This window comes from Chrysochloris asiatica, unplaced genomic scaffold, assembly GCF_000296735.1.
Source record: "Chrysochloris asiatica unplaced genomic scaffold, ChrAsi1.0 scaffold00235, whole genome shotgun sequence".
Classification (NCBI taxonomy): domain Eukaryota; kingdom Metazoa; phylum Chordata; class Mammalia; order Afrosoricida; family Chrysochloridae; genus Chrysochloris; species Chrysochloris asiatica.
This window is the reverse complement of record NW_006408753.1, coordinates 4,232,281-4,236,593: the sequence shown is the minus strand read 5'-3', so window position 1 is coordinate 4,236,593 and position 4,313 is coordinate 4,232,281. Positions and strand designations below refer to the sequence as shown.

The 4,313-nt window shown below is 42.5% G+C and overlaps 1 pseudogene; it reads right to left on the bottom strand.

Moving 5' to 3' along the window:
• Positions 1-1,135: 1,135 nt before the first annotated feature.
• LOC102830299 lies at positions 1,136-1,893 on the bottom strand (annotated as a pseudogene).
• Between the last annotated feature and the right edge of the window lie 2,420 nt (positions 1,894-4,313).

Here is a 4,313-nt window from a genome sequence, read left to right as displayed (position 1 = left end):
TCAAGTCCTCTTTACTTTCAGCAAGCAAGGTTGTATCATCTGCATATTGCAGGTTGTTAATGAGTCTTCCTCCAATCCTGACGCCACATTTTTCTTCATAGAATCCAGCTTCTCATATTATTTGCTCAGCATACAGGTTGAATAAGTATGGTGAAAGAATACAACCCTGTCACACACCTTTCCCAATTTTAAAACATTCAGTGTTCCCATGCTCTGTTCGAACAACTGCTTCTTGGTCCAGGTACAGATTTCTGAAAAGTACAATTAAGTGTTCTGGAATACTCATACTTCTCAATGTTGTCCATAACTTGCCATGATCCACACAATCGAAAGCCTTTGCGTAGTCAATAAAGCACAGGTAAACATCCTTCTGATATTCTCTGCTTTCAGCCAAGATCCATCGGACATCAGCAATGATATCTCTCGTTCCACGGCCTCTTCTGAATCCAGCTTGAACTTCTGGAAGTTCTCTGTCAATGTATGATTGTAGCCTTTAGCAAAACTTTACTCACTTGAGATATCAAAGCGATTGTCCGAGGTACAGCTCCATAAATCGGAGCCAGAAGTGGCAGCACAGATCCTCCCTCCCTGTTTCTGAGCCGGGTGGCAGGCCTCAGTTTGTGGGATTACCATCTCATATCTAACAGACCCCACAGTAAAGAAGAGCCATGGCAGAGATCTGTTTCTTTTAATGATCAACTCGCCCCCGTGGCTCAAAGCCAGAGGAGAGAAGTATGCTTGTCAGGCAGCTGGGCAGCATTACACACTGCTCCTAGGTTACAAGGGGCCTTTGGTTGGGGTGTCCCCTTCTTAACCTACCGCATCCTTTTTGTCAATCACACATAGTTGTTGGAGGGGATTTGGGGAGTGTGTGCTGAAGATCTCTTGCTTAGTACTTCTTGGAGAGGACACCCTAGAAGATCTAGGGGTTCTCTCAGTACTGTACCCTAGTAGATCAGATTCCAGGGCATACTAAGAAGAAAATCAACACAAATGGAGCCAGGTAGTTGAAGATGCATTCAAAGGTCAGTTCAGAGATCAGCTACATTTGGCTGAGTCCTGGGCAAAACAAGCATCTCTTTTCTGGAGGTTTCTCAAGACAGTTGACCAGCCATTTGGAGGAACCAGCCTTTGGTCAAAGTCCCTCATAGTTATAAATTGGAGAATGGGGTTTCAGGACGCTTTGAGGATTCTTCCCCACGAGAGGGCGCCAGCTCACATCCCCTGTCAGAAGCAGATCCTCGCCATTCATGGAGTCCAGGTATTTATTGAATCTGCTTCCTCACATATTCCACCATAAATTCAAGATGCCGAGGGTCTTCATATTTTTGGTTGAAAAAGTTTTCCATAGGGGGCAGCAGCCAGGCCATGATCATCTGAAAGGATCCCCTCATCACACCCCAAGATTGCAGCATAGAAACTATTTGTCACGAAGACCTTGTTCTTCTTCAGGACATGAGGATTAACCCCCATTACTTTGCCACGCTGTTCAACATCCTCCCACATGAAATGAACTATGATGTGACACATGTATTTCCCGCTTTGGCTTTCCTGTTTCATTCGGACTAGGCACATCCAGACATGAAGTACGGTTATAAGAAACCATGAATTGAACGTATCAGGAATCTGACACCTTAGAAAGAATTCCTAGAAGTCAGTTTTCTCCACACAACTCGTATACATGCGCAGGGCTGCAATCTTAATCTTCCATTTACTGTATTTCAGAGGTCCGGTGAATCCCACGGCTTCGATGAGGGCGCCCACCTTCTCCTCAACAGGCTGTGGGGAATCTTTGGTAGGAAGAAGATTGCTTGTAGTGTGATACTTTCTGCTCAGCTGTTCATCTATTCCAGCAATCTGTTCTGATCCACCACATGCCATGGACTGGCTCATCTGGGGCCACTGGAAAGTGCCAGACAGCATCCTGCACCACTGTCAATTGCATACGAAACACAGGTACTGATCGGCTGCATACTGGAATCCACTGGGTAATCCTAGTTTGGTTCCTAAGGACTCGCACCAGCAACGCCAAGTTCCCCAGCAACCATTTCCGGGTGAAGGGTCCCTGTATAGGTTTTTGAAGAGTGGTTGGTGAATTTTAACCAACTACCTTGCAGTCAAGAGATCAGACGACGTATTGCACTGGGCAAATCTGCTGCACAGGAACTTTTTAAAGTGTTGAAGAGTAGAGATGTCAGCTTGAGGACTAGGGTGCGCCTGACCCAGGCCATTGTGTTTTCAATAGCCTCAAATGGATGCGAAAGCTGGACAGTGAATAAGGAGGATCGTAGAAGAATTGATGCCTTTGAGTTGTGGTGTTGGAGGAGAATACTGAAAGTGCCATGGACTGCCAAAAGAACCAATAAATCTGTTTTGGAAGAAGTGCAGCCAGAGTGCTCCTTAGAGGCCAGGATGGCTAAACTTCGTCTCTCCTACTTTGGACATATTGTCCGGAGGAAACAATCGCTGGAGAAGGATGTCATGCTGGGTAGGGTGGAGGGTCAGAGAAAAAGAGGAAGACCCCCAACGAGATGGATCAGCCAGGTGGCATCATTGATGGACTCAGGTGTGGCAGCGATAGTGAGGTTGGCCCAGGATCGAACATTGTTTCGTTCTGCTGTGCATAGGGTCGCTATGAGTCGGTTCCGACTCGATGGCACCTGACAACAACAACAACCTTGCAGTTGAAACCCATTTTGCAATCCAGTGCATTATCCTGCAGTACCATTCCAAGAACTCCCTCCTAATAACATGTCCAAAGTATGAGAGACAAAATTTTTCCATCTTGGATTCTCAGGAACATTCTTGCTGTAATTCCTCCAACACAGATTTGTTCGTTCTTTTGGCAGTCCATGGTACTTTTGATAATATTCTCCAACATAGTAACTATTCATAGTCCAGATTTCACATGCATATGAGGCAAGTGAAAATACCATGACTTTGGTCAGGCACACTTTAGTCTTTAACATCTTTGATCTTGCAAATTTTAAAGTAGTCTTGTGTAGCTCATTTTCCAAGGGCAATAAATCATTTGATTTCATGACTGGTGCTTCCATGAGTGTTGACTGTAGATCCAAGCAAAATAAAGTCTTTAACAACATTAATCTTTTCACCATCTATCACGATGTTGGAGTCCTGGTGTGGCGCTGTGGGCTAATGCATCAGACTGCAAAGTCGTTTGAATTGCAGTCAGTGGTTCAAGCTCACCAGCTGCTCTTTGGAAACCCTATACAGGGTCATTATGGGTCGGAATCGACTCAACGGCATTTAACAACAACATCACAATTTATTAATTAGCCCAATTGTGAGAATCTTTGTTTTCTTTACATTGAGCTGCAATCCATACTGAAGGTATTGGTCTTCATCAGTAGGTTTTTTAATCCTCTTTGCTTTCAGTAAGCAAAGTTGTATCATCTGCATATTGCAGGTTGTTAACAAGTCTTCCTATAAACCTGAAGCCACATTTCCCCTCATATAATTCAACTTCTGGGATTATTTGCCAAGATCCATCTGACATCAGCAATGATATTCCTAGTTTCATGTCCTCTTCGGAATCCAGCTTAATTATCTGGCAGATAATGTACTGTTGCAGCCGTTTTTAAATTATCTTCAGTATAATTTTACTTACATATGATATTAATGATATTGTTCAATGATTTCTGCATTCCATTGGGTAACACCTCTTTGGAATGGCACAAATATCGATCTATTCTAATCAGTGGTCAAGTAATTGTCTTCCAATGTTTTTCATATGGATGAGTGAGCGCTGTCAGTGCTGCATCAATTGTTGAATATTTTCATTTGTATTCTATCAATTCCTGGAGCTTTGGGTTTTGTTTTGTTTTGTTGCCAATGATTCAGTGCAGCTTGAACCTCCTCCTTCAGTATGATTATTTCTTGATCATATACTACCTCTTGAAATGGTTGAACATTAACCATTTCTTTTATATACAGTCACTCTGTGGATTTATTCCATCGTCTTTTGATGTTTTCTGCTTTTTTCAATATTTTGCCTTTAGAACCATTTTATATTGCAAGTTGAGGTTGGAATTTAATCCTCAGTTCATTCAGCTTGGGAAATGCTGAGTGTGTTCTTTACTTTTGGTTTTCTAACTACAGACCTTTGCACATTTCATTATACTACTTAACATTGTCTTCTTGAGATACCGTTTGAAATTTTCCGTTCAGCTCTTTGACGTCCTCATTTCTTCTATATGCTTTAGTTTCTACATTTTCAAGAGCAAGTTCCAAAGTCTTTTCTAATATTCGTTTTGATCTTTTCTTTCTTTCCTGTCTTTTTAATAACCTTTACC